A 13661-nucleotide genomic window follows, 5' to 3' on the forward strand; every position below is an offset into this window, starting at 1 on the left:
ATAATGTGGAGATATATAGGCAGAGCCTAATGATTAAGCTAAAAATGAGTGTCTCCCTAAATCAGTGGTTATTAAATTTTATATGCTTAAGACTCCATAGGGAGGTTGTTAAAATTCTGATGCTACAATCCCACCTCTAGAGACTCTGATTCAGTAATTCTGAGGTCAGTGTTTTTACAAGCACCAGGTGATCTGGTCTGGATGGTATTCAGATCATACCTTGAGAACCTCCTGGAAAAGCTTTCTCTTCTTGGCCTTTTATCAAAAGCAGTTCCAGTGTCCCTACTAATTCTCATGAAGTCTTATCTATCTATGAAGAGGAAGGAAGTTTGCAATGACATGCAGCAACACTTACAGGAGGTGGGAGCGACATCTCAGAATCTTTCACACTGCCTATATCCCTGCTTACAGTAAAATACCGCAAGGACCCTCTTCTCTTCTGCAAGGACCCTCTTCCCTATAGAGCAAAAAGATCTTCGGCACCCACTGACAGGTTTCAAATGCTCAGAAATGATCAATAGTATTGGGGGAAATTGTTTCATTGACTCAAGAGAGAGAAATCTCAATTGATGATTTCAGTTTTTCAATGGAATAGCCAGTTCTCTGACCCTAGAGACGAAGTGCCCAGAAACCAGACTTCTGAATGTCAATTCAATGAGAGGCCCTCTTCCTAGAGGGTGGCAATGAGACAATTTGGGATGGATGACAGGTACACAGTCCTTCCATAGCTCTCAGGTGAACACATGACTGCATGGTGTGCTGACTCCCAGGTTTCTCTTTTGCTATTTGTCTGTGGGTTTTCCCCAGATGACATATATCGATTCTTTTTTTTTTTTTTTTTTTGGCATATCATCACATAAGGTTGAAAACACAGGTAACTTTTTTTCATCTTTGTAACATGAATACCTATCTTCGTAGGTTCAAATACCAATTATGTCTACCAGTCTGCCCCCCACAAAAGTGAAAGGTACAAACAGATGAAATATACGAGGGCATTCAAAACTGTAAAGAAATAAGATGAAAGCACTGGCGTTAATTCTCCCAGTGAAGCAGCCAGTGGCAGTGCTCACTCACTTGACTAACCAGAACACAGGGGCTTACACATAGTGCTGCTCAAAGGTTCTCAAACCATTGGATTGCAAAAGGAGTCACCGCCCAGAAACTTCTATAGCAGTTTAACAATGACATGCCACCCAGGTGCACAATTAGCAGACTCATCTCCTTGAACAAGCTATGGATCAGTCCGGGTATGGAGCTCACCTAGTGAATTTCAGGTGGGGCGAGATGAACATCAGCACAGGTACGTGAAGGATCGGAAAAAACCAACTTGGTCCTGTGTCTCAGAGGGTTTGATACCAGGAGACATGACACCTAGCGACACCGGGAAATAGTGAGGCTTCATCAGGAGACCTAACTCTAGTTTCGGAATGTAAGGGCCCAAATTTCCATAATAGCAGGTGGCTTTCTCCAGTTGCTATTTCTCAAGTCCCACTTAAATGATTTTATGTTCCAGAAACAGTGTTGAATACTTACAACAAAGCTTGTACAACCTTGGTTTGAAGACTATGGGTGAAGACAGGAAATGGCCTTATGAACCAGAAAGCAAATTCCTGAACCTCAAGCACAATCTTAGGCAGGAGAAGGAACCGACCCAGGACAGAAAGCAAAAGCAGACCAAGATTAAGTGACAACTTTCACACCAGAAGTAAGCCAGAAGTGAAAAGGGCAAGCTATCCAAACATGCCTGCATCCTTGATGGAGTCATTCCCAGGAGCTATTCAATTTGTGAGAATTCTTTTCTTCACACTCACAAAAGCGTTCAGAATGTGAGGCTTGGGGTCTGACTTTGAATCCCAGCTCCAGCATTTACTCTCTGTGTGCCCTTGTGCAAATGATTTAACCCTGCTGAGACTCTGTTTTCTCAGCTATGAAAATGGACGATAATAATAATAATACCTTTATCACAGTACTGTTATGATTACAAGAAATTTACATTAAAAATTATTAGAAGAGTAATTCACATTTAGTGAATCTTTTAATACTACTGACTATTATTACAACCATTTAAGAAAAAAATTTCATTTTAAAGAAGGAAGAACTTCTTTAAAATGACTGTCTCGATTACTTTCAAGACCTGTAGTACAAAGCAATTGTCTTTTATATTTGAAAAGCTAAAATGTATCATTTAGACTCTCAAAAGGCAACCTACATAGATCATCTATATTTCTCATAAAACCACAAGTGAGATCAATTACTAACTTCTCCAAGCTCACTTCTCTATGATGTTTCTTACTGCCTATTTTCTCAGTCCCTGGAGGAAGGGAGAAGATATATGTTTATACTTACAAATTCATAGACTATTACCAAAGGAGCATGTGGGAAAGAGGGAATGGTGAGTGTATCCAGTAAGGATCAATACATTGCTGAGGAGAGAGGGAGGAAGAATTATTTTCCACTCTATATCTTTTTTAATATTTTCTAATTTAAAACCATAGGCACATATAATAATTTAAAATTCATTTAATTAAAAAAAAAATGCTCAGGACGATTTAGTGTAATGTGAAACTACAAGACAAGGATCCAAGAGATCCGGATTCTATCGCTTATGTACTATGAGATCATGGCGAGACACTTTATATCTTCTTGGATTTCACAGTTGTAAAATAAAGAAAATAATGCCTCCCAAACCACCTCATTGGGTTTACATGAGGGTCAAGTAAGATTACAGAGGCAAAGCTGCTTTCCAGAGGACAAAGCATTACACAAATGTAAGATATCCTTATTGTTATTGGAATCCATCCTCCTCAGTTGTTTTGGCTCCTAAGACACAGAAGATGGAAAAGTTTGGCTTAGAGAATCAGGAATCATCCATTAGCAGAGTAAACGGTGCAGGTCAAACCTCTCTCTACTTTATAACATGCTTCACTTCCCACTCCTCGATCCCCTCACCAAGCACAACAATATCCCAGAGATGTGACAGGAAGAGCTAAGAGCAGGTAGCCAGCAAACAAGAGTCCATTGTGGAGTGACCATCCATAGGGATCTCACCCAGTAGTTTTACTTTTTGGACCTCAGACCTCTGGAGTTTGACAGCATCTATTCACTGGGGATGCCTCAACATCTTGGCATTAATGACAACACTTTGACCTAAACATCACCTCCCCGTGTCTTACATCGATAGATGAGATGAATTCCAAATGGAGAAACATGCCATTGCCAATCAGAAGAAAGGTGAAAGACCCAGCGCTAACTATCTGACCTCTCCAACCACCAAAGGAGGTTTTACAAACAAGAGGAATTCCTCATCACAGACGGCCCTGTCATTAGATAGGACAACCCATGATGTCAGAGAGAAAAACACCAACTAGGGAGCAATTTTTGAACAATCTAAGGACTTCACACTTCTAGCGCTGGAGCTGAATGCTGTGGGCAGCCTCCCTCAGCTCCACTAAACAGCTCTCTTAAGTCTCACAAAAGTTCTTATTACATGAAGACATTTCTAAACCATCATCTGAGAGGTTCTCCTTTCTAAAAATTCACATATAACAGCACTGTAAGAAGCTATTTCACTTTTACAAGCTTTGCCTTGTCAGAGTAAACCAATACTTAGTAAGCATTTATTGTGTATCAGACTCTTTCAGACATGTAATCTTGTTTGTCCATTGAAACCTACCCCAAAAAAGCCTCAACTAATCCTGTTTTATAGTTAAGAAAACTGAGGTTCTGAGAGTCCTATCAGAATCTGTTCATAAATGTCCAGCTAAGTTCTGAATCCAGGTCCCCAAATACTAGATCCAGAGTTCCTTCTCCTTATTCTGATGCCCCCAAATTAAACTGACCACAGAGTACTCTCCAACACTGAAACATTGTAAATGAAATGTTTAGCTATACTATAGAAAGAGCTAAATTTAAAGCAAAATTCAGACTGTAAATCAGATCGTTCAAGTTAAGGCATAAGTTTAAAATATATAAAGGCCAGAGGCAGTGTGGGCAATGGTTAAACTTCACCTAAATTCTGTTACATCAGTGCTAGAGGAGATTATGTCCCCTCTTTGGACCACTGTACACTGTTGTGCAGGTTGCACACTGCATAATGGTAAGCTTGGATTTGCCCCCTAGAGATGTCAGTATATATCCTCAGCAACTGTCCACAGCAGTTTACTTTCTCTTGGATATCACTTGCAATTGTGACTACAAAACATTAAAATGTAATCCTCTTTGGAAAGATGAACTCCCCAAATTCGAAATCCAGGAAGTTTAATTATTATTTAAAGGCCCAAAGTGAAAAAGGAACCCCCCCCCCAAAAAATAGATTTTAACACTAATTTTAAGCCTGGAGATTATCTACAATTTTTTATTCAGAGAAGAGTTGGAGGAGCCAAAGAACACGAGATGTGGAAATGATCACATCACTTTTTTATTCAGATGAACACAAAAACAAACACACCACTTTCCAAATAAACCATCCTCCTTGTCCCAGTCCTAGAGCTCCAAACCCCCTGAAATCAAGCTGTTTTACTTATTCAAACCATGGGATATGCAAAAGATGTCAGGGAGTTATATCATTATTGTCACATCTTTGCATTTATCTCCTGAAATTCAGGGCCAAGGAACTGAACCAGAGCAATCCCAATTTCTCACTTTCTATTGTTGTAGAGGATACTATCTCCCATGAAGATTACAGGAAGTATCTAGACTGGAACCATCAGGGTTCTGTGGGCAAGCAGATGGCACACTTAAAATAAGATACTGTAAGGAACATTTACTTACAAAGCTACAGGTATAAGAGGAATCACAGGGACAATACAGTAACATGAGGCTTATTAGTAGCCAAGGTGTTAGGCCTAAAGAGGAGAAAAAGAAGTTAATAGAGCCTAGAAGGAGAGAGTGTATACAGGCCATATCTTGAGAAGAGCTGTGACTCATGGGTGGATGGATACAGCAATCCAAGCAACCTAACAGCAGGGAACCTGGGAACAAATGCTGGTTCTCATTCATCCCTTTCCTCTGATCTGGTGGGACTCCATACTGAACAGACACAACTGGAAGCCAGAAGACAGAGATACCCTTTGTGTGAACCATGTAGTTGGTGTTCAGTCAATAAGTTGTGTCTGGCTCTTTGAGACCCCATGGACTGTAGCACACCAGGCTCTTCTGTCCTCCACTATCTCCCAGAGTTTGCTCAGAATCATGTCTATTCAGTCTGTGATGCTATCTAACTGTCTCAACCTGTGTTGCCCCCTTCTCCTCCTGCCCTCAATCTTTCCCAGCATCAGGGTTTTTTTCAATGAGTTAACTCTTCACATCAGGTGGCCAAAGTCCTAGAACTTCACCTTCGGCTTCATCATCAGTCCTCCCAATGAATATTCATGGTTGATTTCCTTCAGGATTGACTGATGTGATCTCCTTGCTGTCCAAGGGACTCTCAAGAGTCTCCTCCAGCACCACTATTCAAAAGCATCAATTCTTTGGTTCTCAGCCTTCTTTATGATCCAACTCTCATATCCATACATGACTACTGAAAAAAAACAGCATTGACTATAAGAACCTTTGTTGGCAAAGTGATGTCTCTGCTTTTTAATATTTAGTGGGATCCATATGGATTAGCTTCTCAGAGCAGAGCCAGGTCAGGGTTAGGGGAGGGAGAAAATGGGGGAGAGAGATAAGGGGAGGTGCAGGTGACTATAGAAGGAAGTCTGGAGGGGGCATAGGCCCACCCTCCCCCGCCCCACTGCAGGCGTGGGCCCCGCTGGGGTCCCCATTGTTTGAAGGGGCGGGGCGACACCCCCGGGAGCGACCTGAGGGCCAGACTGCGGGGCGGAAAGGGCAGCGCCCCCACCCAGTGTTCGTGAGGCTGCCCATGGAAGGCTGACACCCCACAAGAGCCGCCCAGTCCTCTAGGCCCAGGGTGCGGACAGCTTTGGGGGCGGGAGACTGGGAGCAAAGGAAAGAGGGTTTTCCTTGCCAGGGAATCGTGTAGAGTACACTGCCAGTTTCTTGTCTTCTCTTCACCTTGGCTTCCTCTATATCCAGGTGAAGGAACTGGAGAAGCGTGCCTCAGGCCAGGCTTTTGAGCTGATTCTCAGCCCTCGATCAAAAGAATCTGTCCCAGGATTTCCCCTTTCCCCTCCTAAGAAGAAGGATCTTTCCCTGGAGGAAATTCAGAAGAAATTAGAAGCTGTAGAAGAAAGACGCAAGTCCCAAGAAGCTGAGGTCTTGAAGCAGCCTGCTGAGAAACCGGAGCGTGAGAAAGAAATGCTTCAGAAAGCGATAGAGAACAACTTCAGTAAAATGGCGGAAGAGAAGCTGACCCACAAGATGGAGGCCACAAAGAGAACCGAGAGGCGCAGAGGGCCGCCAAGCTGGAGCGTTCGCAAGAGAAGGACAAGCACATTGAAGAAGTACGGAAGCACAAAGAATCCAAAGATCCTGCTGATGAGATTGAAGCCGACTAATTTGTTCTGAGAACTGACTTTCTCCCCCTCCCCTTCCTAAATATCCAAAGACTGTACTGGCCTCTGTATGCAGGTCAGGAAGCAACAGTTAGAAATGGACATGGAACAACAGACTGGTTCCAAATAGGAAAAGGAGTACGTCAAGGCTGTATATTGTCACCCTGCTTATTTAACTTATATGCAGAGTACATCATGAGAAATGCTGGACTGGAAGAAACACAAGTTGGAATCAAGATTGCTGGGAGAAATATCAATAACCTCAGATATGCAGATGACACCACCCTTATGGCAGAAAGTGAAGAGGAACTAAAAAGCCTCTTGATGAAAGTGAAAGAGGAGAGTGAAAAAGTTGACTTAAAGCTCAACATTCAGAAAACGAAGATCATGGCATCTGGTCCCATCACATCATGGGAAATAGATGGGGAAACAGTGGAAACAGTGTCAGACTCTATTTTTCTGGGCTCCAAAATCACTGCTAATGGTGATTGCAGCCATGAAATTAAAAGATGCTTACTCCTTGGAAGAAAAGTTATGACCAACCTAGATAGTATATTCAAAAGCAGAGATATTACTTTACCAACAAACGTCCATCTAGTCAAGGCTATGGTTTTTCCAGTGGTCATGTATGGATGTGAGAGTTGGACTGTGAAGAAAGCTGAGCATTGGAAGAACTGATGCTTTTGAACTGTGGTGTTGGAGAAGACTCTTGAGAGTCCCTTGAACTGCAAGGAGATCCAACCAGTCCATCCTAAAGGAGATCAGTCCTGGGTGTTCATTGGAAGGACTGATGCTAAAGCTGAAACTCCAGTACTTTGGCCACTTCATGCGAAGAGTTGACTCATTGGAAAAGACTCTAATGCTGGGAGGGATTGGGGGCAGGAGGAGAAGGGGACAACAGAGGATGAGACGGCTGGATGGCATCACCAACTCGATGGACATGAGTTTGGGTAAACTCTGGGGGTTGGTGATGGACAGGGAGGCCTAGCATGCTGCGATTCATGGGGTCGCAAAGAGTCAGACACGACTGAGCGACTGAACTGAACTGAATAGCATCTGCATCCATTTCTGACTCTGTGTTTCACCTTCATGCACATGGCCCATTAACAGACTTCTGGATTTTACTCAATCTGTTTTTTCGATTTTGAGGACAGAGATCTAAAGTCATCTTCACAAATACAATCCACACTTAAGCCATTCATCCTTTAGCACATAGCCCCTGGGAAAATCATGTTTGAAAAGGGTATTACCTTTAAATAATAAAGATCATGTTTATTTTTATTTGTGGGAAAAAATATGTTTAAGTCCTCTCAACTCTCCTTGAAGAAAGTGCTATAAATTACTCCCTCCAGCTTGCCCAGTAGGGCCATGAGACACTGTGATCTTGGCCATTGGGAGTTTGATGGAAAATAGTGACATTGCTTGGGTCACATGTTCCTGTTTCATTAAACTTTCATTTGACTGCACCCTGATTTCTTCCTGGAATCACATTTTAAGTCCTCTCCTCAGTTATTCCACCAAAACTTGGAGGTAAAATGTTCAATTACCTCAGCCAAGGAGCACTGTCTGCCCAGGCAGCGATCCCCTCTCCATTCCACTCCAGGCCACTCAGAGAGCCCTTGGATCCCTCTAGAGCAGGGGTCCGCAATCTCTGGGATCTGATACCTGATGGTCTGAGGTGGAGCTGATGAAATAATAATAAAGTACACAATAAATGTAATGCACTTGAATCTTCCTGAAACCAACCCTCCCCTTCCCAGGCTGTGGAAAATTTGTCTTCCATGAAACTGGTTCCTGGTGCCAAAAAGGTTGGGAACCACTGCTCTGGAGACACCTCATCAAGCCTCAAAATCAAAACCTTTATAGTATGTGGGCCCATGGGAGGGGGAAAGTTGAGGAACACGTCCTCCACCGGCCTGGGGATGAATGCTATCCCTTTATTTGTTTCTCTGTAAACTTGACAGAGAGGTAGGATTAAGGTCAATAAATGAACTGTCAATCTGGAAACAGCACTCTAGGAAATACCGTGTTTCACTGAATTTGAGATGTCTAAGAATTTGTAGGCCACATCACTATTTTATGAATCACTGAGAAAGAAAAAGTACCACCAATCAGTGACACCAACTCCCTGCTTCTTTGAAATTGACTTATTCTAAGGGCTTTGAGAACTCCTCCTGCCCCAAGGGGCATCTCTTGCTCTGTTCAGGCAATTCTTTTGCACACATTTCAGTAACACATGTAACACAGCTCCAGCTACTTAAGGACTCTTTCTTTCTTACATCCCATAAAACCCTTGAAAACTATGAAATTGCAGCCATTCTGCCAAGATGAATATTTGCTTCACCAACATCCAAATTATGCCTCATTGCTCCGTTTTGTGCCTTTGTGTACACAATTACTTGTTTCCAGAGCTGAATCATTATGCAAACTTTCTGAAAATATTTTAAACAGCACTAAGTAGTACCAACAATGAGCATAACTCAATTAAAATGAGGATTCTGTGACCACCAATGACCAAGTTCATACCTCCCCAGGAAACAGGAACCACTGCCTCGCTGGTGGCAAAATAAAACCCACCACTTGTAAATCATCTTAATTTTGGAGATGCTGAAACACATGTGGGAAGGGGGGTGGGGCACATATTAGAATCATTGAAATATGATATATGTTTCAATATAACTATGTTTTACTTGCTAGTACTCTATAGTAAGGGTACATTTTGAAACATTTGACCTTAGAAGGTATGTGGGTTGGGTTCCAGCAGAAAATAGATGGCACACGTAAGAAGGGGTGATTAAGAGAATTTCATGAAGATATTATTTTATCAAGGTATAAGTAGGGTTAAAGAAAAACAGCAAGCATCTCTGGCTAGCAAAACCAGAAGACTGCTATGACCTTTGGGCCTCAGAATGTAATAGAAAAGGGTTTATGTGAACCCAGAGAAACCCTCAGTGTAGAAGGGAGTCATTCCAACAAGAGCCAAGGCCTTTGGTAGAGGAAGGCAGCTTATTCCAGGCAACCAGACAGGCAGGAGATAGAAAGCATAAATATCCTGACCCTCTGTCTGTCTGTCCTCCAGTCTCCCGCCTTTGCCCACGCCACATCCGGGGTGGAGGTCACCCACAGAGCCAGCCCGCCAGGGCAGAGGGCAGGGTAGACTTTGGAGTGGGGGTGAAAGAGAATCCCAACACTGAGGGTTCACCAGAAAGCCAAAAAGCTTTAAAGTGAGGGATTTTGTGGTTGCCTTATAACACTTTTATGACCAAGGTAGACATTTCATAGCTCCTAGAAGAAAATGCGGAGAAGGCAATGGCACCCCACTCCAGTACTCTTGCCTGGAAAATCCCATGGACGGAGGAGCCTGGTAGGTTGTAGTCCATGGGGTCGCGAACAGTCGGACACGACTGAGCGACTTCACTTTCACTTTTCATTTTCATACATTGGAGAAGGAAATGGCAACCCATTCCCGTATTCTTGCCTGCAGAATCCCAGGGACGGGGGAGCCTGGTGGGCTGCCGTCTATGGGGTAGCACAGAGTCGGACACAACTGAAGCGACTTAGCAGCAGCAGCAGAAGAAAATGACTATGAACAGAAAGGACCTGGGATTTTGAACTTGATTGCCCATTCGTCTGAGTGTCAGATCACATCCAAATTTGTGTTCTGAAAAAAAAAAAATCTTATCTCTAACTCTAGCTGCTTCATCTGTATAAGATTGAGATAGGTAAATGGTAGCTAGACCGATATAGACAAACACAGGCTAACCTCGCCTTGTTCCCACAGGCAGCGCCGAGTGACTTGGATGAAAATAACTACAGCTAGAATGAGATGAGTTTAGTGGCTCAAAAAGCCAGATTTTTTTAAAATTGAAGTATAGATGGTTTACAATGTTGTGTTAGCTTCTGGTGTAAAGCAAAGTGGTGGTTTTTTTTTTTTTTTTCCCCAGATTCTTTTCCATTTTAGGTTATTTCCATTATAGGTAATTATAAGATACTGAATATAATTTCCTGTGCTATTCAGCAGGTCCTTGTTGTCTATCTATTTTTTTAACTTTTTTATTTTGTATTGGAGTGTAGCTGGTTATCAACATTGTGATAGTTTCAGATGAACAGCAAAGAGACTCAGCCATACATGTACATGTATCCATTTTCTCCCAAACTCCCCTCCCATCCAGGCTGCCACATAACACTGAGCAGAGTTCCCTGTGTATACAGTAGGTCCTTGTTGGTTATCTATTATAAATATAGCAGTGTGTACACGTTGATCCCAAACTCCTTAACTATCCCTTCCCGCAGTCCTTTCCCCTTGGCAACCATTCTCTAAGGTCTATAAGTCCCCTTCTCTAAGTCTGTAAGTCTGTTTTGCAAAATAAGTTCATTTGTATCATTTCTTTTTAGATTTATCTACTTTCACATAGTAGTATGTATCTGTTAATCTCAAATTCCTAATTTATCCCTCCCCCTCTTTAACCTTTGATAACCATAAATTTGTTATCCATGTCTGTGAGTTTCCTTCTGTTTTGTCCATAAGTTCAATTGTATTGGGTTTCCCTGGTGGCTCAGACAGTAAAGAATCTGCCTACAATGTGGGAGACCTGGGTTCAATCCCTGGGTTGGGAAGATCCCCTGGAGAATGGAATGGCAACCCACTCCAGTATTCTTGCCAGGAGAATCTCCATGGAGAAGCCTGGCAGGCTACAGTCCATGGGTTGCAAGAATCAGAGACAATTTAGTGACAACACCTCCACCAGACTGTCTTCTCCACTAGAATCAAAGTACCTCTGTTCAGCACTCTATCCTCAGCACCCGAAACTCTACTGGGCAATAAAAAAACAGTGGAATTTGTCCAAGGACTTGGGGTCACTGAATGGACAGAACTTGCTCCCAAATAGTCTGTCTAGAGTCCTCCCCATTCCCCCACCTCCCCCCCAACTCCCAGCACACAGGACTGCCTCTAAGATGGTCCTCCCCACTCTGTGGATGGGGAATAGAGCAGCATTTATTTACACTTGTATCCCCAGTGTCCCCACCCAGCTTGGCTGAACTGAAAGAAAAGGTGCATGCCACTGAGCCAAAAAAAGGATAATTCTGCACCTTATCTCCAGTCCCAGCCATTCTAAGCTGTGTAGAAACTTAGTTCTGCTTCCCCACGAAGCAGGAGAAGCCACTGCTGTTGGCATTCAGAAGACAGGGACAAAGGCAGCATCATTACCCGGAGGTGTCAGGCTCTGGACTTGTACCAGCTTTCCCTCCCTCCCCACATTATTCATCTTTAAGCTGAATCACAAAAAGAAACAGGATGTACAAAGCCACAAACAGCATCATCTCTTCCTCCTGGGAAATATAGCACCACTCCTTTTGTATAATCTCCTGAAGCTTTTATACATTTCCTTCCTCTGGTGCTGTTTTCTGCTTCTCCTGGCCTTTCTAACTCCTCCTTGATTTTCTTTCTGCCAGAGAATTTATTCACCGTGAGCACGTGCACACATGTCTTTTAAAGCACAACGCTGGCTGCATTCCCAGCAAGGGAGGAAGCAGCTTTGTGGCCCAACTAATTCAACAAGCTTCAATTATTCATGGAATATTTATTAGGTGGGAAGAAAGCAATGGTTCCACCACTTGTTATTAGCCCACAAATCTATCAGAGGCGTGAATTAATGTCCTGTCGCTAAAGAAGTCTCCGGATCCTCAAACACAGGAGTGGCTAATGACCAAAGATTGGAAACTGTTTTACAGAGGGGTCACGACACACATCACTTATACCACGTGGTACAAACAGAAAATGGGGTTGGGAGCTGAGGAAGATGCAAGCAGAGAAGTAGGAAAGGGCACACAGTCCCCTGAGCTCTCCTTATCCCAAAAACCTCAACCAGGCAACCCCAGGGTCAGTTGTTCTATATGCTTTTATGAGACACTCAGGTACAGCCATTGGAGGAGACACAGGAGAGGCTCAGGAAAATAACATGCATTATACTCACAGGCCCTAGAGACAGGAGGCATGCCACATCATGCAGGACCACGTAGGAATTCACCAACATGGTCTGGAGACAGAGGCAGAAGGAAGACTTAGGCCATGGGGGCTACTGGGGTGTCCTTGGGAAAGGCAAGGTAAGGCAGGGGGAAGCAGCTCAGGATGGGCTGGTTTGAAAACCTTCTGTAGGCTTTGAACTATCAGGGTGGTCCCTTTTGCCTGGTACCTAGCCCTGGGATAATTAAGATAGAGGAATATTGCCTCCAAGAATGTTTGGGCCAGACAGGAGGTGTGGCTCTGGAAATCAAAGGCATGTACCCAAGCTGAGCCTTTGCTATCTCTAAAAATCAGCAGTCTCTCCCCCACCAGAAAGGTTTTCTAAGATGTCAAAAATCATAATACACAGGAAATGTTTAAATATATTCACTGCACCAGCCTTCTAGTAGAACAGAACCCAGCACCATCAAGCTCCATATATCTGCAGGGACAGAGGGCAGGGAATATCTATGCAGGCATCATCAGGATGCTCTCGTGTCAAGGAAGTGGACCCTTTAGAAATGGAAGTTGTGGAGCTCAGGGGCCAGAATCAGTCTGTTTTCTCAATCCAGGTAACCCAGACCGGTTGAGTCAGGTCTCTGCTAAGCTCCTAAAAGGTGAAGAAAAAAAAAAAAGAGAGAGAGACTCAGGACCATGGGACTTTCCTCTCCTTGGAAGCTAAATGAGTTCATTTCCCAGTGAACAGAGCCTGGAGATACTGAGTCCACTTGAGAAGCAATCAATGAGGGCTGAGTCCTTCATGAGCTCTTCAGTCTCAGGGGGGCACAGCAGCCAGTTTGGGATTCATGGTCAGTGGGACTTGACAAGATGACATAAGCTTCATCAAGCACACAGATACAATGGTGGTTGCCAGGGGCAGGGGGTGGGGGTGGGGGGCCAAAGAGTGGGAGGGAGTCAAAAGGTACAAACTTCCAGTAATAAATAAATCATGGGGGTGTGATATACAGCATGGTGACTATCATTAATAATGGGGTATTGCACATTTGAAAGTTGCTAAGAGAGTGAATCTTAAAAGTTCTCATAACAAGAAAACATAATTTACAACTATGTATGGTGAGAGATATTATGGTGATCATTTCACAATATATACAAGTATCAAATCAATATGTTGCACACCTGAAACTAATATAATGCTATGTTAGTTAATATCTCAATTTAAAAATAAATAAATAAAATGTAGGTTG

General features: G+C 43.1%; 1 pseudogene; it reads left to right on the forward strand.

Moving 5' to 3' along the window:
- Nucleotides 1–6455, forward strand: part of LOC128065913 (stathmin-like) — an 82429-nt pseudogene extending 75974 nt beyond the window's left edge.
- Nucleotides 6456–13661: the final 7206 nt, after the last annotated feature.

The sequence above is a fragment of the Budorcas taxicolor genome, chromosome 20 (genome assembly GCF_023091745.1).
Source record: "Budorcas taxicolor isolate Tak-1 chromosome 20, Takin1.1, whole genome shotgun sequence".
Taxonomy (NCBI): domain Eukaryota; kingdom Metazoa; phylum Chordata; class Mammalia; order Artiodactyla; family Bovidae; genus Budorcas; species Budorcas taxicolor.